General features: G+C 43.9%; 1 protein-coding gene across 1 annotated transcript in view; it reads right to left on the minus strand.

Moving 5' to 3' along the window:
• Positions 1-24,946, minus strand: part of SERTAD2 (SERTA domain containing 2) — a 131,066-nt gene that overhangs the window by 93,830 nt on the left and 12,290 nt on the right. The gene's annotated exons all lie outside the window — the stretch shown is intronic.

Below are 24,946 nucleotides of genomic sequence, written 5' to 3' on the forward strand. Positions count from 1 at the left end.
AATACGGGCACTTCCAGATGGGAACCTAAAAGTGGGCGCAAGTCAGTATCTTTGCAGGTGTTCATGAAAACAGCAAAGCCAAAGATTCTCCAGACCACTGAAGGTCTCTCAGTCCTTTTAAGGTGGTCTTTCTCCTCATATCCCATCATATCCCCCTCCACACGGAGGTAGTGGAGCCTAGAAGTGCCCTTTCCCCCTCACTTGTCAGATTTCCACAGCAGCGAATAAAGCAGCTCATAGGGAAGTTTTTAATGACTGGTGTTTTATTTTTAATTTTTTGTTGGAAGCTGCCCAGAGTGGCTAGGGAAACCCAGCTAGATGGGTGGGACATAAATAATAAAAATATTATTATTATTATTACTACTACTACTACTACTACTACTACTACTACTACTACTACATAGTGGTTCAACCTGGAGCAGGAGGAATCCCAGGGTCATGGCAAAAACAGGCCATCCTCATCTGGACACCTCAACAAAATTGAATAAATAGGACAGGCTGCTTATGCAGTAAAATACAGACCCGGAAGTGCTCCAAGTTCACTAGTTACCTTGTCTACCTCATATATCAGATAAAGCAATTTCTCATTGACCTATATGGGTAACAGTGTACGGTATAATGCAGCGTTTGCAAGTGTGAGGTGCCTGGGCTACTTACTGCAAGGCACAGGGGAATGTTTGCTGGGGAAGGGAGGGGAAACTACAGCTGGTGCTTGTGACTATAACACACTACGACAGCACTTAAAAAAAACTTTTTTAAAGCCCTAGCTGAATGGCAAAGCACCCCCCAAAAGGCAGAGGTAGCTTTCTGCCTTATATTTGTGAGAGCAGATTCTCTGAAATCTTCTTTAGCTGGTGTTTGGTGGAGAGGGGAGGGGTACCCTAACAGCGCTAGTATAGTAGAGGATTTTCTCGCAATGCAAACACCAGCCTTCAGAAGACACTCTCATGCTACAGATAGGGAGGAAATGATTAAATTTATCCTGTGCCACAGCATGCATGCCTGTTAATTATCAGCCCTCCTAAAGCAATTTCCATTTTGAAAAATCTGAATATTAAATGCAAAGGTGCATTTAAATGCACACCTATTTTGGCTCTTGAGTGCAGAAAACATGCACAGGGATGCGCTGCCAGAGGACTATCAAGGTGCCTGGTTTTGTTTTTTTCATCCCAAGGCTGCAATTGGATCCGCATTTACTTTGGAATAATTTCCATTGACCTCAGTGGAGCTTAGCATCAGGTAAACATGCATAGGTTTGTGATGTAGAGAATGTCACCATTCCAAGTATTAGAATTATTTGGTCATTCAAGAGAGGAGAAGAACCAGTACCACCCCAACTTTAGACTATCACATTCAGTTTTGGTTATGAAACAAAATAAAAAAATTCCTTCCAGTAGCACCTGAGAGACCAACTAAGTTTGTTATTGGTATGAGCTTTCGTGTGCATGCACAATTCTTCAGATACACTGAAACAGAAGTCACCAGACCCTTATATATAGTGAGAGGGTGGGGAGGGGTATTACTCAGAAGGGTGGTGGGAATGGGGGAATGGGAATGGGAATGGGTTTACCACACCTATCAGCCAATCACCCATTCCCACCACCCTTCTGAGTAATACCCCTCCCCACCCTCTCACTATATATAAGGGTCTGGTGACTTTTGTTTCAGTATATCAGAAGACGTGTGCATGCACAAGAAAGCTCTTACCAATAACAAACTTAGTTGGTCTCTCAGGTGCTACTGGAAGGTATTTTTTTATTTTGTTTCAACTACGGCAGATCAACATGGCTACCTACCTGTAACTAGAGTTTGGGTTATGGAACAGGTAGCATGGCAGAAAAAAGAATAGGGCCAGTTCTGAATTAATGTAAAGTTAATTGCTTTAACTTACTAACATTTGAAGTGCTGCAAATGAAAACAATGTGAAAGTAAAAAATTAATAAGTACAACAAAACTGATTAATTCATCAGTGCCAAAAATTCAAATTGCAGTATTGCAAACTCTATTTCTGCTTTTCCTCTGGAAAAGTGAATTAAGTAATACAGAACAGCAGAAATAGACCACAAAACAACTATTACACAGCAGAAACCAGAATTTTAAAAATAACATAACCCACATTCACTAAAACAAAAAACAAACAAACAAAATCACTATAATAGACAATATAATCAGAAATTGGCCTATTATTTCTGTCATTAGCCAATCCATTTTTTATCCTGGGTCCTCTAAAGCACAGCCAAAGATTATCAATCCCAATGATAGGCTTTCAGCAGCTTGTCCAGCTGAAAATCTCTCAAGTTGTGCTGCTATCAGCCTTGCATGAACTGACGTCAGTCGGTTGTTTACAAGAGATGGGACGCTGCCAATTTCCGCTGAACTGAAGACAGCAGTCTCCTGCCTCTCTCAGTTGTTCAGAAGCAAAGAACAAGTTCCTTTTGTGTGTGATGCCCATGAGAGGCTGAATATGTGCAGAGATACAAACACACAGCAAAATCTTGTGCCTTCAACCACCATCTAATCAAAACAAACACAACTCTGTATACAACGAAAGTATAATATGCACTGAATTTCCCAGTGCAATTGGTATTGTGACTCAAAATAAGATCCACACAAGGTATATATGTATAGTCGCCAAGAACTTGAATATATATATACGCAGTCTTGCAAATTGCTATTCAATATAACTGAGAACAAAAGTTCAATAGTTCAACTATGGAGTAAATCTTCTAGATAAGACTGTGTACACGAAGGACTCTGGTCGACGAGACGCCCAGGTACAGTCTTCACTTCATATGTATTCTTCAGGACAGTTGAGATATATTGATAAACGTCAAGTTCGTGCTCATTTTTGGGTCAGCTTTTGATTTGCATGGGTGCTCAGCACCTAGAATAATGCCACCATCTAAGCAAGTTCTTCCAATGTCAAATTTAACCCACCAAACTAGATGTTCTGCTGCTAAAAAACATCTCCATTACCCAAACATTTTCAGAAATTAAAACAGCAGCAGCAACACCCCTTCGTATATACACACCACAGCAAGGTTCACAAAAAACCCTGTTGGCTGGAACACCCAACATGAAGGTGTTAGATGTTTCAGGCTTCTGTTTTAAAAGTCTCAGACTCACAGCCCCCCCCAAAAAAAATCCACCACCAGTAATCTAATCACAAAAGTAGTAGCAGGATAAAAATATGAATGCCAGCATTCTGCCCTAACAAACTTAAGATTTACAGGAATCCCTTTAAATAGCAAAAGTTTGTTCCTACATTAGCAGCAGTATGGCATGCAGATTCTACAGGAGGAAGTTAGTCTAAGAATACTGTATAATAACCTAAGAAGGTTTCTCATTTCCCTCCTCGTTACCCTGTAAACAAGATGATTTCCCAGTTGGGCTTACTTAAAGAAACTGGGACTCTATTTTCCTCCATTTTTTTAAAGCTAGCTTTTCCTATCATGACTGGAACCACTATTATCCAAATGGGACCATTTCACTGTTATCTTACACTGAAAGGCTGAACCGGGCAGGGAGCAGACCCTGCAGATCTGAAGGAGGTAATGTATAATGCCATTTAATATACTGTATATCTATATAGTATAATATTCCACAATAATATATCCTTAAAAAGCCAAGGTTAACCTTCAGCATTTTGATCTTCACTCTGGCATAACAGCTCTGAGGGTTTTTAATAGGCAGCATGTGGACAATGTCCATTAGGTCACTAACAGCAAGTAGCCCTCTCACCCTCAGCAATTTATTATAATTCATATCTATCCCGTTCTTCCTGTAGAAATCTCAGAGAACCTTACACAGATGTTTTCCACTAAGGAACTGTTCACATCTCTTTAGCTTTCCCACTGTTACGAGTTAGGTACTCCCAGATAAAACTCTGCAGTTTTCTTCAGCACATTCACATTTCCCTTAGTTACAGTGGTGCCTCTGGTTAAGAACTTAATTCGTTCTGGAGGTCCGTTCTTAACCTGAAACTGTTCTTAACCTGAGGTACCACTTTAGCTAATGGAGCCTCCCGCTGCCGCCACACCGCTGCCACATGATTTCTGTTCTCATCCTGAAGCAAAGTTCTTAACCCGAGGTACTATTTCTGGGTTAGTGGAGTCTGTAACCTGAAGCATCTGTAACCTGAAGCGTCTGTAACCCGAGATACTACTGTATTAAGATGAACAGGGCAGAAACTGACAGCAACCAGGTCTAATAAGTTTAGTAGTGAAACAAGGCCTGGTCCACACGATGTGGTCGAGTGCATGAACCACTTCAGACATAGGAATGTAAAAAGCTGCCTTATAATTGAACTACAGTGTAACCTCGTGTTACGTACTGCTCTCCTTACGAATGCTTTGGGTTATAAGCTCCGCTAACCCGGAAGTAGATGCCCCTTGTTGCGAACTTTGCCCCGGGATGCCCATAAAAGTCGCGCCCCAGCGGCGTGGCAGCAGTGGGAGGCGCTGTTAGCAGAAGCATGCCTCGTGTTAAGAACAGTTTTGGATTACAAATGGACCTCCGGAATGGATTAAGTTCGTAACCGGAGGTACCACTGTACTGAATGTGATGATAATGTCCAACACCACGATGGAGATCGACTAGGCTTGCCTGTTGAGCACACTGCTTTATGGAAGTCAGTCGTGAGTAAGTTACAACTGCCAGGAGTGACACCTCAATGCCTTCCATAATGCACTACAACCAGAAGATTTCGGGCATCACATGGCAGGTCAGTCTCAAACAAAGACGTGTTCTCCCAAGTCCACATTCCCAGCATGTCTGCCCTCCTGTCTTAGTGACGTCTATGCTGACTTAGTCATGGCCACAGAAAAGAAGATGGAAGGATCCCCAAGGACATGCTCTATGGGGAGCTGGCTTCAGGTACCAGGCCCATTGTCAGACCCTCTATGCGTTACAAAGATGTCTGCAGACGTGACCAAAAGGCTGGCAACATCAACCCTGCCGTGTGGGAATCTCTTGCAGGCGACTGCAGTGTTTGGAGACAGGCAGGTCAGGTATCCACAGCAATGACCAGAGGAGGAATGACCACTGGGAGGAGCACAGAGATAAGAAACACCATGGCGCATCTGCAGCAGCACAACCGGACGCTTTCATCTGCCCCGGCTGCAACAAAACATGTATCACCTGTATCGGTCTCTACAGCCACAGCAGGCACTGTAACCTTCCAATTGTTAGACTTCAGCCCCAAAGGCATACTCCTCCACTGTCTCCTGAGACATGCCAACAATGACTGAACAATGATTGAGATCAGGACTGTCTGCCTTGCCTGCCAGTAACTCTCCAGGTGTCAGACAGGGGTCTGGCGTTTTGGAGCACATTGTCAGGAATATGCTGATAACACACACCTCTGCTTACCTCCTTTATCCACTGCAGGTGAAGCAGTGGGTGTACTGGAGCTTTGCCTTGCCTCCGTAATGGACTGGATGAGAGCCAACAAACTGAAGCTCAATCCAAATAAGACTGAGGCACGGCTCGTGGGTGGTTCCCCACACCAAATGGGGTTGCACGTTCTCTGAAGGAGCAGGTATGCGGCTTGCCGGTACTTCTTGATCCACGGCTGTTGCTTGAGGCTCAAGTGGCTCTTCTGGCGCTGAGTGTCTTCCTTTAGCTTTGGCTGGTGTCCCAGCTGCACCCCTATCTGGACAGAAACAGCCTAACTTCTGTCATCTATGTTCTAGTAACTTCTAGGTTGGATTACTGCAATGCACTAAACAAGGGGCTGCCTATGAAGGGGGTTCAGAAACTTCAGCTGGTGAAGAATTTGGCCGACAGGTTGCTCACCGGGCGAAGAAAGGTTTGAGCGTTGTACGCCAATCCTGGCCTGACTGCACTGGCTGCCAATTAGTTTCCAGACCCATTTCAAATGGACCGCAATACCTCAAGGACTGCCTCTCCCCATATGAACCAACCCAGACCCTGCAATCATCATCTGCGGCTCTTCTTTGTGTGCCTCCTTTATGAGAGTCCTGCGGGGTGGCAAGACAAGAAGGGCCTTTTCCGCAGTGGCTCCCCCTTGTGGAATGCTCTCTGTTATGTACTGAATTTCTCACCCTGGTCTAGCAGGGGGATACTGTAGATAGTTCAGGTCCACATATGCAAATAAGGAATCGAAAGTGACGTTCAGTGATTGGATAGTTACAGAAAGTGGTTACTGTTGCGTTGTAGTGGAGCTCTATATACGCAGGCTGGCTGAACCATTCAGTTCAGTTCTGTTCTGGCCTGTGAATAAACAAGAGCTGTTTGAAGAATCGCTGTGTCGTCTGATATGTTCACCCACAACTTAACACTCTCCCCAGGAGGCTCACCTGGCAGCTTTGTGACATATCTTTAGGCACCAGGCAAAAACATTCCTCTAATCCCAGGCCTTTGGCTAATTAAACTGTGTGTGGGGTTATTGTTTTTGCTTGTTACTATGTTATGTATTTCTGTATTTTCATGTTGTAAACTGCCCTGTGATCTTTAGATGAAGGGCAGTATAGAAATTTAACAAAACAAACAAATAAAATAAAATCATGAGGACAGGGACTTGTTTGTAGTACAGTGGTGCCCCGCAAGACGAATGCCTCGCAAGACGAAAAACCCGCTAGACGAAAGGGTTTTCTGTTTTTCGATGTGCTTCGCAAGACGAATTTCCCTATGGGCTTGCTTCGCAAGACGAAAATGTCTTGCAAGTCTTGCGATTTTTTTCGCTCCCCCCCCCTTTTTCTAAGCCGCTAAGCCGCTAATAGGGTTGCTTCGCAAGACGAAAAAACCGCTAGACGAAGAGACTCGCGGAACGGATTATTTTCGTCTTGCGAGGCACCACTGTAAACTGTAAACCACTCTGGGAGCCTCTCCGGGGGAAGGATAAAAATATATCTACTGTATTCTCCTTTCTAGCATGCCTTCACTAGTGATACATTCTAGTCCAAAAAGCCCTTCATAGAATCAAACTTGTGACAACACCCAGATTCTCTTGCCAGAGAAGAAAGCAGCTGCTGGTGGCGAGAATCATGTCAAGTCAGGGGCAGAATATCTTCATTCCTATTGGATTGTTCTGACTAAGCTAGAAAGACTGGAAATTTAATTAGCCGAAATTAATAGGTATGTTGAGTGAGTGATATTTAGCCAAGATACAGCCGATGTATTTTCGCTAAAGCTACAGCTATTTCAGAGAACAGCTTACACTGCATGGCATTATCTGGCCAGTTTGTACACACACACAAACACAAAAACACACATTTTAACCCATAGCATTTTAATAAGTTAGCTCTACATTATCCGGCCTGCATATTGGTAATGTTTTTCAGCTTCTGAAAAGTCTGAGTAAACTGAGGTTGAAAATAGTTGAACACAAGGCTGGCAGGGGGAGTGTATGTGCCAGAAATAAGTCAGGCCTTCACCATTTACATTAACTGTAAGCTTGCAGTGAAATACCCACATCAAAAAGTAGTTAAGTAATCTTACAATGTCTGGAGAGTGGGTGTCTGAGCTGGTGGCTGGAGACATTAGGTTCAGGCAGGTTCTAGACAGTCTTACGAGCTGTTCAATCTGCACAACAGGGACTGTTACAAACCCAGTTTGGGGCAGAACCAGATAGCGAACTTTATAATAATAATAATAATAATAATAATTATTATTATTATTATTATTATTATTATTATTATTTATAACCCGCCCTCCCCAGCCAAGGCCGGGTTCAGAGCGGCTTACAAGCAATAATAAAAACAAGTTGAATGATTACAACTTAAAAACAAAATTAAAATATAACATTAAAATATTGAAACATTAAAATATTAAAATGTAGCCTCATCGCAGGAAGAGAAGGAAAGGAAAAAAGAAAGAGAGGGAGGGAATCAAATTGGCTCCAAGCCAAAGGCCAGGCAGAACAACTCTGTCTTACAGGCCCTGCGGAAAGGAATTAGATCCTGCAGGGCCCTGGTCTCATGAGGCAGAGCGTTCCACCAGGCTGGAGCCAGTGTTGAAAAGGCCCTGGCTCTGGTTGAAGCCAATCTAACTTCCTTAGGGCCCGGGACCACTAGGGTGTTGCTATTTATGGACCTTGAGGCTCTCTGTGGGGCATACCGGGAGAGGCGGTCCCATAGGTACGGGGGTCCTAGGCCGTGAAGGGCTTTAAAGGTCAAAAGCAGCACCTTAAATCTGACCCTGTGCTCCACCGGGAGCCAGTGCAGCTGGTATAGCACTGGGTGAATATGCTCCCATGGCAGAGACCCCGTGAGGAGCCTCGCTGCAGCATTTTGCACCCTCTGGAGTTTCTGGGTCAGCTTCAAGGGCAGCCCTGCGTAGAATGAATTACAGTAGTCAAGCCTGGAGATGACCGTCGCATGGATCACTGCGGCCAGGTCGGGGCGGGAAAGGTAAGGGACCAACTGCTTGATGCAGCAAAGGTGGAAAAATGTCGCCTTGGCTGTTGCTGTAACCTGCTCCTCCATGGAAAGGGAGGCGTCAAGGATTACACCCAAACTCTTAACGGAAGGCAATGGCACTAATTGGGCCCCTGCAAGAGAAGGGAGTTGGTCTCTCATCCCCATGCCATCCTGACCCAGCCATAGGACCTCTGTCTTCGAAGGATTTAGTTTTAATCGGCTCCCACGAAACCATCCAGCCACAGCTTCCAAGCATCTGGTCAGTGTGTCCGGGGCCGAGTCGGTGTGGCCATCCATCAGCAGATAGAGCTGAGTGTCATCAGCATACTTTATACAACTTTTTAGTTGTTTTTTTTTGTTGCAAAGAAAGGATCCCGGGTTATGTGTGTCAAAATCTGAGCAACCTGGCACATGCCGCAAGGCTGTTGTTTAAAATTCCTATACAGTTCCACCCCCAAACTGGGTCTGTAGCAGGAGGAGTCAATCAGATGGCAGGAGGTCCCAGGTTCAGTTCTCCTTTTGGAGATCCTGCCTGAAATCTTGCGTATCTGCTTACAGTCAACATGGACCAGTGGTTCTCAAACTTTGCTCTCTGGGTCACACTTTAAGAATAAAAATTTCCTTGCCCACACCAAATTTTTTTGGTAAGGAATACACTGGGAAACAGGAACAACTCCTAGCAGTGCTTGATTTATAACACAGAACACAACCACTTTATAGTGTGGTCATGGGACATCCAGAAGGTATAAAACAATGCAGCTGCATAAGAACATGAATCATTCCCAAAACAAAATTATAAACGAGCCTCTTGCAAATGTACCTTAAGTATGCATAACAAACTCAATGAGAGGTGTGAGCTTGGGTTAAGAACTTAATTCGTTCTGGAGGTCCGTTCTTAACCTGAAACTGTTCTTAACCTGAGGTACCACTTTAGCTAATGGGGTTGCTGCTGCGCCGCCGGCACATGATTTTTGTTCTCACCCTGAAGCAAAGTTCTTAACCCGAGGTACTATTTCTGGGTTAGCGGAGTCTGTAACCTGAAGTGTCTGTAACCCAAGGTACCACTGTATATTAGGTCTAATTTGAGGCAAATAAGATCTCATCTCCTCATCAACACAAAGAAGCCTTTCTCTTTTCTGAGCTTTCATATTTGTCAGAGTTAAAAATCCCTGTTCACAACAATATGTCCTGGAGAACTGTACAGGAGAATAGCCAATTCTATGGAGGAGAGGCGTGGATACCATCTCCAGTATTATATACAAAAAGAGTTCAGTGGCACACTGTATTATTTTGATGCTATATTACACTATAGTGCACTGCAATGTTTAAATGTTTCTTTGATTGTCCTTGAACCTTCTCCTGCCGCACCACCAGTATGGCACACCCTTTGAGAACCCTTTGAGAAGCACTGATGCAAACAATGTGAAGCTACATGCAGTAACTGCCTGACTGGCAGTGAGGCCATGTTCCATGTTATAGACAGGAATCACAAGGTCTCTTCGCGTCACTGGAGCATGCTGGGCTGCAGTACACCTGTTGGCCATCTGTCAACAGCTTCCCTAGTGCCATATTGAATAAAGCATCTCCACCCTAATACAGCAGCCCAGGAGAAGTTGGGAATGTGGGCAGCAATTCCTAGGGCTTCAAGAAGGAAGGATGTCTCTATCCTTTCAGTTTCTGTATCTGGAGCAAAAATGCTTTTTCTTTAGTTTAGTTTATTTATATATATATTCACACATCCAGAAGTGTCCTGAAGCCATTTATAGTTAAGAAAATGTGAGATAGGAAATGCACAAGATAGTCAATAAAACATAAGGTATCCAATAGAACAGCACAAAATATAATTCATTTCAAGCAGTAAATGAATTATAGGGTAGTTGTGAATTCAGTATAACAAGTCAGAAACATGTAGCCTTTGGCTGATTGAACTATCTATGGCCTTTTAAATGTGTTATGGAGGGCTTTTTCTTTTTGTTATTGCATTGTGTATTTTGTGTTTTTTTATGTTTTGATCTGCCCTGTGATCTTTGGATGAAGGGGTATATAAATTTAATAAGTAATCACAATTGCCATAGCCTTTGAAAAAATGCACCAGAACCCCTTCATCAACAAGCAGCGATGGTGTGAGCATCGTCCAAGTTGGCTATTCTACTCCCCCTCCCCCCAAAAAAACTGAGACTTAACATTCTGTGGCTACTGTTCAGTCCTTATTGAACTATTGGGCAGGACTGTCTGCCAAAACACATTGGGTACAATGGTGGGTGGGATTGCCAAAGTCTTTTCCCCCCCAGATGCCCGCTTCCTTTTATTTTTTTTTAAAATTGCCAAGCGCATAAAGCTGAATGTGCACAAGTTGTGTGTTTACTGTTCTCTCTCTCTCCCTCTCCCTCTCTCTCGTTCCTTCCCCTAAAAAGAGGCTGGGCTGCATACAGCAGTCATAGCACTCCTGGATTTCTCCAGTCAGGAAATATTAGCTGCTGGTTCTGCAAGCATATAAGCTGCAAGCCTGTTTTGGAAGATGTTCTTCCTGGCATAAGCCCCATTTGGCACAACCCCATTTATTTTCTTCAAAAAACTTATATATACTGTCTTTCACACGGGTACATTTCAGCATAAGACCAAGTGCACTAAAATTGCATTTTAGGTAAAGATAAAGGGACCCCTGAACGTTAGGTCCAGTAGCAGACAACTCTGGGGTTGTGGCGCTCATCTCACTTTACTGGCCAAGGGAGCTGGCGTACAGCTTGCAGATCATGTGGCCAGCATGACTAAGCCGCTTCTGGCGAACTAGAGCAGCGCACGGAAACACCGTTTACCTTCCCGCAGGAGGGGTACCTATTTATCTACTTGCACCTTTTGGCGTGCTTTCGAACTGCTAGGTTGGCAGGAGCAGGGACCAAGCAACAGGAGCGCACGCCGTCACGGGGATTCGAATCGCCGATCTTCTGATCGGCAAGCCCTAGGCTCTGTGGTTTAACCCACAGTGCCACCCGCGTTCCTAAAAAATTAAATTGCATTTTAAGATACATTAAAAACAAAAAGCAAACAGGGAATCACCGAGCAAAAAAAGAAATTAAAATCCAATAAGTGTTCAAGTGAACAAAAATGTGGGTGGGTAGGTAGAAATTGGGTGCGTCTTGCAGAGAATTCTCCCCCCCTCCTTATCCTGAAATGCCCTCCTACCCATTTAATCCATTTGCATATCTTTTTTTTCTTTTTCTTTTTTTTAAAAAGCCCAGTACTTCAGCTCTTAATACTAAGCTTTACAGACACAATGTCCCTTTCTTTAATGAAATTACCATTTATTTCAAAGCCACTATCTCCCATCTCCTCGTGGTGCCCCATGATAGCTCATCATTCACTGGACTTCACTTTTGTGATGAATGAGAACCAGCAACACATGCTTTCTAACAGCTCTATTTAAACGAGCTCCACAGTTGAAACAAATCATTCCAACAGCAGTTCTGAATTATGCATGGAACCATTCAGAAGCTAAAGGCAGAATATTCTTCAACGTTCACAGGGTTTAAGATCTTCAGACAGAAATTACTCAAGGCGATGTAAGCTCTCATTATTGCCAAGTCAAAGTTCTACCAAGGCATGGCGCTTGTGTGTTCTGCAAGAAATGTTAAGAACTATAGATGGCTAGGGATCACTGAAACACTCAAATCTTTGTGGTGGGGTACAGTGCTCAGAGATCATTGCTATTCCTTCACTTTTCATAAGCAGCACATACGGGGACACACAAATGAAGTTCTGTTTGTCTTCAATACAGTCATACCTCGTGTTGCGTTAGGTTCATGTTGCGTCTTTTCAGCTTGCGAACGCGGCAAACCTGGAAGTGTATACTTCTGGGTTTCGCCGTATGTGCGTGCACAGAAGCATTCTGCAGCGTTTGGTACGCTATGCACATGCGCAGAAGCGCTCTATCGCGCTGCACACATGGGTAGAAGCAGCACTTTAGTTACAGAATTTTCGGGGTGCGAATGGCACCCTGGAACGGATCAAGTCCGTAACTAGAGGTACCACTATACTGGTCCACACCTCACCTGCTCCTGAACCCAAACTCCATTCTCTCTCTCTCTCTCTCTCTCTCTCTCTGTCTGTCTGTCTGTCTCTATCTCTTTTGCACAGAGCCTGTAGTTTTATTATAAATCTTTTACAACAGGATTGATTCCCTAGAATGCATTACAGGATCAACTGTCTGTCACTCCTAGCTTGGTGGTTTTCCAAATTTTTACCTTGAAGTGCACTTGATTTTTACACTGATTCAGATGCTGTAGAACCCACCCACCCATTACAAAAATTCTGCACACTGCAGGGAGGGGAACACAGGAGAACCACGACTAGTCAGCTGATTTAATGACCTGGCAGCACGATGGGAAGAAGAAAGATGATCTCAACAAGGGGTGTAGCTGGGACTGGGACACACTGGGGCAAGATGGGGATGGGGAAGGAGAGGTTAGTTTAGGAAGAGGGGATGGGGGTCAGTGCACAGGAACCAGAGCAGCAGGACCCATCACCAGAGTCAGATGGGCCTCTGTCTCCATGAACACAGTGGGCTCTGAGGAAGGGAGCAATGGGAGGTACACTCTAGGAGACTGAGGCAGGCAAGGGCCAACAACCTAGCTCACTGGCTGGCCAGATGGGGCTTGCTAATTCTGGGAGGAGATATGTGATTCTTCAGCTGGAGTACCACCACAGGTGGTACTGAGGTGGCCCACAGGTTAGAGCAGCCTTTCTCAACCTGTGGGTCCCCAGAAGTTGTTGGACTACAACTCCCATCAGCCCTAGCTAGCAAGGCCAGAGCTCAGGGATGATGGGAGTTGTAGTCCAACAACATCTGGGGACCCACAGGTTGAGAACCGCTGGGTTAGAGGCTTGCAGTTCTAAAATAAGAGCTTCTCTCAAGGTTGCCTCCTTTGGAAGAAATCACAACTGGCAGAGGTCCTAGTGCAGACAGAAAGAATGGGAGAAGCGGTTTTCCTCCCTTCAGAAGACAAAGCAGCAGATGGGTCCCTATCCCCAGGAGCAAGAAAGTACACAGGGAGCAAAATAGAGACCAGAGGGATAGGGAGGAAGAGGAAGAGGAAGAGGCTCAGACTCCTCACTCTGCAAGTAAACTGTGCCCAAACATGGGACCAATTCCACCAGCCAACAAAATCACGCAGGATTAACCCTCCTCACTCTAAGTGGACAAACACTGTGTTAATGGACAGAAAGCCAAATGCATTGGAATAAAACAAGCCCAGATTGAGTATTTTCCCCCTAGAAACCAGGGGCTGTATTTAATCTTGAGTGTAAAATTGCACTTGTATTTCACAGGCAAGATATTTGCTGGAGTAGAAGCATTCAGAAAGTGCAAAGAGAAGCCTCTCTCGATGGCCAGGATCCAGCTTGCTTGTTCAAAGCTCCAGCATATGATGGGAGGCCCAGAGGGGTGGAAATAGACAGCAGACACAGCGCAGCCAGGGATGTGAATATTCCGATATTACAAAAATAAGTCTTAACATTTTTTATTTGCTGGCAGCTTTATAATCCGGCCTTTTCTCTCTCAGACACTCAAAGCAGATAACAACACAGAAGGTGAAAATGCAAAGCGTGGGGAAGGGACAGTGTGTGAACATTGTGCAAAGCTTTTGATTTGCCTACACACACAAAAATTATAATAGGAAATAATTTTAACTATTAGTAGGAAAAAATGTGGAAATAACAAACATTACAGAACCATGTTTTTATAAAACGTGAGCACTTACAGGGTCAAGCAGAGTTGTTGGCTCATTTGACAATGAGCAGACCTAGAGGAGTAATTTAGATGTTAGTACTATTTGGTTTTGTACATTACCATTACATTTCGCATAACTTCAGAGGGGTACCCTGCCGTAGTTGTGTGGTGAAAAGCAAGTTAAATGTAATCCAGCAACAGCCATTCCATTAGGCTGGTGCAGAAGGCAAAAAGGGAAGCAGGCCCAGGAGCTGAGAGATCGGCAATCATAGAATCATAGAATCATAGAATCATAGAGTTGGAAGAGACCACAAGGGCCATCGAGTCCAACCCCCTGCCAAGCAGGAAACACCATCAGAGCACTCCTGATATATGGTTGTCAAGCCTCTGCTTAAAGACCTCCAAAGAAGGAGACTCCACCACACTCCTTGGCAGCAAATTCCACTGTCGAACAGCTCTTACTGTCAGGAAGTTCTTCCTAATGTTTAGGTGGAATCTTCTTTCTTGTAGTTTGGATCCATTGCTCCGTGTCCGCTTCTCTGGAGCAGCAGAAAACAACCTTTCTCCCTCCTCTATGTGACATCCTTTTATATATTTGAACATGGCTATCATATCACCCCTTAACCTCCTCTTCTCCAGGCTAAACATGCCCAGCTCCCTTAGCCGTTCCTCATAAGGCATCGTTTCCAGGCCTTTGACCATTTTGGTTGCCCTCCTCTGGACACGTTCCAGTTTGTCAGTGTCCTTCTTGAACTGTGGTGCCCAGAACTGGACACAGTACTCCAGGTGAGGTCTGACCAGAGCAGAATACAGTGGCACTATTACTTCCCTTGATCTAGATGCTATACTCCTATTGATGCAGCCCAGAATTGCATTGGCTTTTTTAGCTGCCGCGTCACACTGTTGGCTCATGTCAAGTTTGTGGTCAACCAAGACTCCTAGATCCTTTTCACATGTACTGCTCTCAAGCCAGGTGTCACCCATCTTGTATTTGTGCCTCTCATTTTTTTTGCCCAAGTGCAATACTTTACATTTCTCCCTGTTAAAATTCATCTTGTTTGTTTTGGCCCAGTTCTCTAATCTGTCAAGGTCGTTTTGAAGTGTGATCCTGTCCTCTGGGGTGTTCGGCTCCTCCTCTCCTTGAGCAGTTTCCATTCCAGCTGGTCATTTCAAGAACCCTGTTACAAAGCTCTAGTGCCCAAATTTGCTTTTACCCTTCTCCCTGCCCCAATCCCTTTTTCCTGTTTTGTTGAGCAGCACCAAGAATATCTTTCTGTTTCTCCAGTCTTTACTAACTCCAGTCTATTTACTCACTTATTTACCGTATTTTTCGCTCTATAAGACGCACCAGACCACAAGACGCACCTAGTTTTTGGAGGAGGAAAACAAGAAAAAAAATATTTTGAATCTCAGAAGCCAAAACAGCAAGAGGGATCGCTGCACAGTGAAAGCAGCAATCCCTCTTGCTGTTCTGGCTTCTGGGATAGCTGTGCAGCCTGCATTTGCTCCATAAGACGCACACACATTTCCCCTTACTTTTTAGGAGGGAAAAAGTGAGTCTTATAGAGCAAAAAATACGATATATTTTTATATACACATTTCTATGTCACCCTTCTAGTGCCTATGCAGTACACAGAGTGGCTTGCAACTATTTAAAATCACAATTGCATTTAAAAAAAATGCAGTAATAAAATACCATGCTGAAGTATTGTATGTGTCACCCTCCAGCATGCTATGTCTTTGTTAATTTTGTTATGCATATCCTATTCAAATTCAGGCCTTGCACTTCTGCAATTAAGAATAGAATAAATTTTCTGCATGTCTTCATTTACTGACTGGATTGCTTTAGTGTTCTGGGCTAGTAGACACAAGAGTGCATTTTAACCATTCCCTTGGTGTATGAGGGGACAGTACTGTAATCCCTTCCCAAAAAAATGTTATTTATTGTACTCATAAGCAGCAAGAGAAAAAGTTGTGGAAAGGACTGTTTCCCTTCCTAGCTTTCCAAGCTGGTTCTTCCCCGTTCACACTGCTAGAAGAAACACCCAACACCAAGCATGTAGTTAGTCCCCACATGTCATTGTAGATTTGGCGTATACTGTAACAAACAAAACAAATAGTCTGATACAGGTCTCAGCAGATGTCATAAGGAAGAAGAAGAATACTGTAGAAAAGTAGAAAAGTTGATCTAGCCATTTTTCTCTTCATAGCTATCCTTAGATTCCACTATTGGAATCCATATGCAAATCATCATCATCTCCCTTCTCAACAGCTGTGTTAACACATAATGCTAAGCTAGATCACAGCTTGGTGCAAGCTACCAAGGAGGTGAATGGGCTTTCTCCTTCTTTTGCAGCCAAGGCTACAAATCATGGTTTAGTAGGAGAGACCGTAACCACAATCCCAGGTTTGGATAACATGCTAAGCCAGACTTTGGTTCAACTACCAGGCCAAGTTGAGCTAAAAGGATCAAGGAGGAGCAAAGTGGGTGTGAGCTGCTCTCCGGGAGCCAACACATTTCACGAACCTGTTAAGCCAGCGTTTCTCAAACTTGGGTCCCCAGCTGTTGTGGGACTACAACTTCCATCATCCCTGACGACTGGGATGTTTGAGAAACACTGGTTTAAGCCATAGTTTGGCTTATTGAGTCATGTCAGCCAGGCAACAATCATGAAAGACATACGAGTTGTCCCTTTGCAGACTTCATTTAACAGCTCTTCATTTTTCAAGAGGCAGCTGGTAGAATATAAAATCACTACAGAAACTACAAAGTTAGTGGGGGTGAGGGGAATCAAATATGTGTTTCTCTCACCTCTTTTCATACATAGTTTGTGTGCTATGGTGCTTCTAATTCACAAAAAGAGAAAGAGCGTGGAAGGGAAGTGTGCGGAAGGGGGGGGCACGAATGCCAAAAGATCCATTAAGCCACAATAAAAAGGTGCGATTGTGCATGCATGCCCCTAGACAAAGTACAGAGCTTCATATTCCCAAATAAAAGTCAGGATAATAAATATCCACCATCCCACAGAGTATGCACATGTGTGTAGTAACAGAAGCATTATGGATGAATTAGGCTTATGATTTTCAATTACGTATAGTAGCAACACCCAGACACCCTAGAGGACTGTGAAAACGTAAAATGAAGCAAATACTTGCCTCCAAGGACCACACCGTCCGCTTTTTGGAGACTGGAAATTCCTGAAACAGCTACTGTTTCATCTGGCATATACTAGTTACCAGCTAAAAAGGCCACTTTTTCAAATATAGCACATAAGCAAAATTCTGCTTCCAGACTCTGTGGGACGCAAAGGAGAGCATAACAACAGCAGAAAAGTCTTGCTCATTCTTCTTTACTCCTTGCAAAAAATATTCAAAGCAGCAGAAACTATTTATTAAGAAATGCCACAAAAGGATTGCTTAAAAGTAAGGAATGAGAACCTAGAGAAGAGCACATATGGCTTCTTTGCAATAGGGACCCCCTTCATAGAGATCCAATCTGCTGTGATTGGAGCTTTTGCAAAACACCTCAGGCGATGCTCAAGAATGCTAAAGAGAACACTTCCAAGTCTCCCCCACATGTACCCAAAACATCTGAACCGCACTTGTGACTTTCATCATCGCTTCAAGAAGCACTACGTGAAAAGCTCCAATCACAGCAGAGAAATTGTGTATTAGAAAATAGCCCTGTAATTCACAGGTCAGGTGAAGAACAATATAGCCAAGGGTTGTACGATATATTCAACATTGCACTAAACTGTTTTAGTGCAGGCTACAATTTCCACATCAATTTGTCTACCCCAAGTATCAGCCACAAACCCTCTGTGAAGAGTATTAGGGGGCATGTTCTAGGATGTGCTTTTATGAAGGGAAGGTGTGACTGTGAGCACAGCCATGCTGCACAGCCCCATATCATGCAGATCAGCCCTCCCCCCACAGCACCCACATTTACAGCACAAAAGTCTGTGTGGAAGTCTACACAGATGTACATATAAATGCTTCCACGGGAATTCCAGCAACTCCCTCTCACATTGCCCAGCATACTCCATGCTCCAATCTCCTTCTTCCTCCTGCACTAAGTAGCTTACAGCCAGCGAGTTTTCCTACACCATAAGGTTTGAATCCTGTTTCTACTTGCAGGATGGTTCGTGGGCTTAGGTTAGCATAGAGGAAGAGATCAGCCTTGACAGTTCCTTGCAGCTCCTTACAGGGAGCTTTCCCCCGGGGCTAACAGCAGGGCAGCAGGAGCAATTCTTGCCAGGACCATGGCAGAAGTGTAAAACCTCTTTCCCATTCACACACCTATCATTAATCAAGGGGTGTGTGGAACTTAGTATGGTTCCTAAATGTCACCTTTAGCTTCATGTATAGTTTGGCTTGCAGTAGATTGTAAAGACTTACATATTTTGTTTTGCCTGAAAAGATTTACATGCAAAGTGCACATTGAATATGTTTATTTCCAATGAACTGAACACATGCATTTTAAATACTCACATTGAGCGCACATGCCAGTGTTGCAAGTGTGGAATGTCCTCAAACTCTGATTTTATGCAATGTCTCGATGGTTGGGTCTGCCAGCTTCCTTCAGTATGCTAGCAAATTGAAGTTGCTTTTAGCAGCTCTAGCTCTTGTGTATAAGAACCAAAATGCACAATTGCAGCCTCCCCCCTTTGGGTAATATAGTTTGGCCTCACTATATACTGGTCATCACCCTGAATGTTAAAATAAAGCCTTTAAAAAGTTGATTCTACATGAAACCAGCAAGTCAATGTGTAACCCCCAAAATCAGCAAAGCAGTTCAGAAAACTTGTATGAATGAAGTCTGAGATTCAGACACAAGGTTGCTTAACCAAGTCGTTCCCAAACTGTGCATCTTTTAAACACAAAGTATTTATGCAATATTTCTATTGATAGGTGGCAGCCATTTTTAAAATGAACAAAAAACAAGAAGTGCTACTCCCTCAAAAGGAGGCTGAGAACTACAACTTTACACGATTTATTGTTGAGGCCTTGACTCCTTCAACACAGCCGTTTTCAGAGTTTAGTAAAATCTGCTGCATCAGTACTTCAAGTACAATTGGATCATTATTTCTCAGAATGGCAGAACCATCTGCCCTCAAGAGCAGGTTGGCCTGTTGTGCCGCTTTGCGGACCAGTGTTGTGATCTTGTCTCATTCCAGTGAAGAGGCAGGCCCAGCTCAGCCAACTGATGCAGAACTAAGGGTGGGGTAGACATGCTTTTCCAAGAGTGTGCCTCAGATATCATAAGTTTTGAACTGCTGGCTCAACTGTGCAAAAAACACCACATACGCCAGCTTCCACATTTGTTAAACACAATGGCTTGTATTCAGCACAGTGCTAAGCCTCCCATCCGCACAAAGATTTATTGGGCGATATCCAACTCCCTCATCTTGCCAACACAAGATTTACACTTGCAAAATGGGATGCTCTCCTCCTTCTGCTCCTCTCCCCTTAAATTTGTTCTGGGGTTTTCCCCAAGACTCTGGATAATTTTGGGGGAGGGACCAGGGCATATGTGGTTGGGGAGAGGAGGGGCTAAGTGTTAGACAAACCAGCCATGTTTGGTCACAATGCCTGCCCCAGTCACATATTCTTCTTCTTCTTCTTCTTCTTCTTCTTCTTCTTCTTCTTCTTCTTCTTCTTCGGCAATCACTCGTAACCAAGTAAGATTGTCTTCCATAAACACGGTTTAAACAATGAGTCCATAAGTGACTGTGGAGGCCAATTCTGGACCCACACGTCCTTCCACAGTGGGGACATTGGTTTCCAGGCGGGAGTTGATCACGGTGTGAATTTGCCAAGCGTGCCTTCCTCCTAGCACGTTTCTCCCTTGCGTCCTGAGTTCGAGTGTCTTCAAAGTCCATGACACCTTTGGTAAAGGTTGTTCTCCAACTGGAGCACTCGCAGGCCAGTGTATCCCAGTCGTCAGTGTTCATACTACATTTTTAAAGATTTTCCTTGAGACAGTCTTTAAACCTTTTTTGTTGACCACCAGCATTACGCTTTCCATTTTTAAGTTCGGAATAGAGTAGCTGCTTTGGAAGACGATAATCAGGCATCCACACAACATGACCAGTCCAACAAAGTTGATGTTGAAGAATCATTGCTTCAACACTGGTGATCTTTGCTTCATCCAGTACACTGATATTAGTTCATCTGTCTTCCCAAGTGATGTGTAAGATTTTTCGGAGTCACATATAACGCATGCAGGAAGAAGGGTGGTATTTTTTTTTACCATAAAAGGTGTGCGTCGCTGAGGGAGAACTGAACCCTCCCCACAACCAAGCCAGCTCCAATGCTGCAGCCATTTTCCTCCCAACCTGGATGCAATACTAGCAGTGTGCTGAGCACTGACATCTCAGTCAGCAGCCACTGACTGGCCAAAGGTCAGGTGGGCAGTGCAACCCCACCATGCTGTCTGCACGTGCCCCCATCCAATACACAAGCCGAGGCAAGGCTGCTGGCTGGCAGAGGAGTTGAACCATCTCAACAAAATAACAGTTCAACATTTTGACAGCCCCATTGCCTAAAGTTAAGTTGCCTTCCTTCAAGAATGTGCCTATCCTGTAACTGGCTAGACCCGGTAGCCTGCTATCACTCAGAGCTACCTGGGCACAGAAGACCAAAAATAATGGTATCCCTTTGTCCCTCAACCAACTCCAGAGGTCCCATTCAACTACGTTTTACACAGCTCACGCCCACTGAAAGTGACAATGACTAAGCTAGGTCCATTAACTTCAACAGGTCTACTTTGAGTAAAACTTTGTTGAATACCACACCAGAAGAATAAGTTTTGCCATGCTGATTTGCACAGTATAGGATTAGACAGAACAAACTTCTGGTTTAGGGTTTTATTTTCTTTTTGACCGTGCACACTTACTGCTTCTCCCCCTCCCTTGTTTATACAGTGGTACCTTCGGTTACAGACGCTTCAGGTTACAGATTCCACTAACCCAGCAATAGTACCTCGGGTTAAGAACTTTGCTTCAGGATGAGAACAGAAATCGCGTGACGGTGGCGCCAGGCCCCATTAGCTAAAGTGGTACCTCAGGTTAATAACAGTTTCAGGTTAAGAACGGACCTCCAGAATGAATTAAGTTCTTAGCCTGAGGTACCACTGTACTCCTTTTAAATTAGCCTAGGCTGCAGTCACGAAATTAAAAGACACCTGCTTCTTGGGAGAAAATCAATGACAAACTTAGACAGCACCTTAAAAAACAGAGACATCACCTTGCGGACAAAGGCCCATATAGTTAAAGCTATGGTTTCCTTAGTAGTGATGTATGGAAGTGAGAGCTCGACCATAAAGAAGGGTGGTCGCCAAAGAATTGATGCTTTTGAATTATGGTGCTGGAGGAGACTCTTGAGAGTCCGATGGACTGCAAGGTCAAACCTATCCATTCTTAAGGAAGCTGAGGCTCCAATACTTTGGCCACCTCTTGAGAAGAGAAGACTCCCTGGAAAAGACCCTGATGTTGGGAAAGATGGAGGGCACAAGGAGAAGAGGACGACAGAGGACGAGATGGTTGGACAGTGTTCCCGAAGCTAACATGAGTTTGACCAAACTGCGGGAGGCAGTGGAAGACAGGAGTACCTGGCGTGCTCTGGTCCTTGAGGTCACAAAGAGTCGGACATGACTAAACGACTAAACAACAACAAAAGGCTGCATTGATTTCTGAAGACATTCATGGGCCATTTGCTTTCCCCTCCCCAGTGTTGCTTAGACCATTTGGGCTATGGTTCTGTTTCAGAGTGCCTGGGAGATTAGCAGGGGCAATGCCAAGCAACAGACTTTGAATCCAGCAGGTAGTCCCTCTACATGAAAGTAGACCACTAAATCCTTCTCATCTTGCCCTGTATGACAAACAAACTGGTGATGGCAAGAGGAAGAGAAATTGGATGGCTGTCTTACCTTACTGGGTTTACACTGCCCTTCATAGTCAGTGGATCTAAAAAAAGAGTGGCCAGATATCTCAAAAACGTACTGATAGTGACCAAACAACACGCCTCATTTTATCTACAGCATAAGAAACCAAATCAGACTTGCCTTCCTGCAGGCCATTAACCGAGTCTATAAAATAGCCCCCACTGCCCCTGTTTCATTATCATTATTCTAATCATGCTTGTGGTGTGGCACAAATCCAGCAAAACCATTAGAAAAGCCAACCAGACAAGCACCAGGGAGTGTGGATACATGCGTGTGTGCGTACAGGCACACATATACCACGTCACACAAGGAGCTAGCTTTCTTCTAAGAAAATGTCTTCCAAAATAATAATAATAACAACAACAACAACAACAACAACAACACTTTTTATAATTCTCCAGCGCAGTACAGTAGTCTTATTAGTTTTCAGGGCACTTTACGAAAGGACAAATGAAGCAACATTATAAAGGCAAAGTGATTTTCCTAGACCAGCTACTACCAGATCCTTTGCAAAGGCAGGGAACATCATCCAGATCTCCAGAGTCATAGAAAACCGATTCCCACAAACATTTTTTAGTACAGTAGTACCTCAGGTTAAGAACTTAATTCGTTCTGGAGGTCCGTTCTTAACCTGAAACTGTTTTTAACTTGAGGTACCACTTTCGCTAATGGGGCTTCCCACTGCCGCCGCCACACGATTTCTGTTCTCATCCTGAAGCAAAGTTCTTAACCCGAGGTACTATTTCTGGGTTAGCAGAGTCTGTAACCTGAAGTGTCTGTAACCTGAAGCATGTGTAACCCAAGGTACCACCGTACTGGTATCAGAGCAAGTAGACTCTTTGGAGAGCCATTTTATTGTGAACACCACCAGATCGGTCTTGTTTTCAGAGAGGTCTCCACAGCCCCCTAACCTCCTCGTCTTTGCAGACTTCACATGGCATCAAACACACTCAGAGTCTGATTGGAAATAGGTAGAAATGCCCTTAAAAAGGAAATAACTTTTTGACAGCTCTAGCCTAAGGCAATTAAAGAAGGTGCCATTGAAAGGAGAATGCCATGCTATTTAATAAATTATGCTCATTCTTGTCAACACACACGCAGAAGCTTTCCTCATCACAACCTAAACAGCAACATGCAATCCTTGTCCACAGCAGGTACTACAGTAATCAGTTTGGCATCCAAAGATGAACCCTTAAAGGAAGCAACAACAGAGGCCAACAGAAGCAAACAAGCAATCCATGAGGAATGACTGGCTAAACTAGAAATGTGAGGATTCCAGCACACATGTGCAAGTGATTCATCATTTGAGATGGGAGTAAGTACAACTTTGGTGCCTGTATAAAATTTACAACATGTAATTCTAACTAGCAGGTATAACCCACCACACACAACACAATTACTATGGCAACCAGAACTTTTTGTGCTCCTGTGCCACGACCACAATGCATTGCCTGAAGTCCTTACAGCAACCTAATTTTGAACTGCAGTTAGTCATATTTTGACAGCGCTGCTCTTCCTGCAAATACGATTCCTTGCCTACTGTCAGCACATATTTTTGCAGATGTTCAGGAAATAGAAAAAGGCAAGAACCTCTGAAGAGGGGCTTAGCTTCCCAATCCCAACCGCTTCCAAAAGCAAAAGTTTGGGATTTCCTTGATTACAAAGAGAAGCCACGGCAATCTGGCTTTTACTTCTTAAGAGTTATGTGCTGCTGGAGATATATAGAGGGATTTGGGCAGTGCTAGGGAGAAGTGCCAGGCAATATTGTGGATAATGTGGAATTTATTTGTTTACCTCTAAAAACCCTATCTGCCTTTCAGGGATTGTTTCTAAAGAGCACTCAAGCCTTTCTTAGCGTTACACTGGAGCCGCAAACATGATAGCAAACGTTTGCTCTAATTCAAATCAGTCTCACTTAATAAGTAGGAAAACCACAACATTTTGATTTTTTAAAAAATCCTTTTCTTAGCATGGTAAACAAAGAATGGTTAAGTTGGGGAGGAGAAACTGGCAACTCTTCCTCCTCCTGAACTGAAAGCATGAAATAAAAGAGTACACATCCACTACAAAACGTACACACTGGACTGGGCCACACCCCAGCCAGCTCTCCCTCTGAAATGTCAGCAGGGACGATACTATTAATTTTCCAACTTGGTGACCTTTACTTCTGCATGCATCACCAATCCAGCAATAGGAAGAGTTTCTCTTTTCTGCAAGTTCTGTAGGCCCCAACCAGAGTCAGAGCTCACTTTAAACAAGCACCATGAGCCTCCACAGCAAACCTCTTTGTGAACCCGGCCTGATCCGGACCACAAACCTCAGCCCATTTCCTCCCTTCCCTTCTGCACCCACCTTGGCACCACTGCCCCCCCCCCCGCCAAGTCCTCTTCACCAGCACTGCCCACCAACGAGGTGGATTTAAATCAAATCGATTTAAATCAAATCGATTTAAATCACTAGTCAGTAAGACTTGATTTAAATCTTTCTTTCTTTCTTTTTTACAGAAAGGCATTCCTGCTGGTATAATCTTAATATTTACAACCAGATGAAGGTTTCGTTTTTGGAATAATAAATTTTCAGAGTAGTTTTTACAGTTATAACAAAAATTGCTGATTTGGTTATACAGTGGTACCTCGGGTTAAGTACTTAATTCGTTCCGGAGGTCCGTTCTTAACCTGAAACTGTTCTTAACCTGAAGCACCACTTTAGCTAATGGGGCCTCCCGTTGCTGCCGCGCCGCCAGAGCACGGTTTCTGTTCTCATCCTGAAGCAAAGTTCTTAACCCGAGGTACTATTTCTGAGTTAGCGGAGTATGTAACCTGAAGCGTATGTAACCTGAAGCGTATGTAATCTGAGGTACCACTGTACTATTAGAAATACATAGACAGATAATTA

The sequence above is a fragment of the Podarcis filfolensis genome (genome assembly GCF_964270895.1).
Source record: "Podarcis filfolensis genome assembly, chromosome: 3".
NCBI lineage: Eukaryota > Metazoa > Chordata > Lepidosauria > Squamata > Lacertidae > Podarcis > Podarcis filfolensis.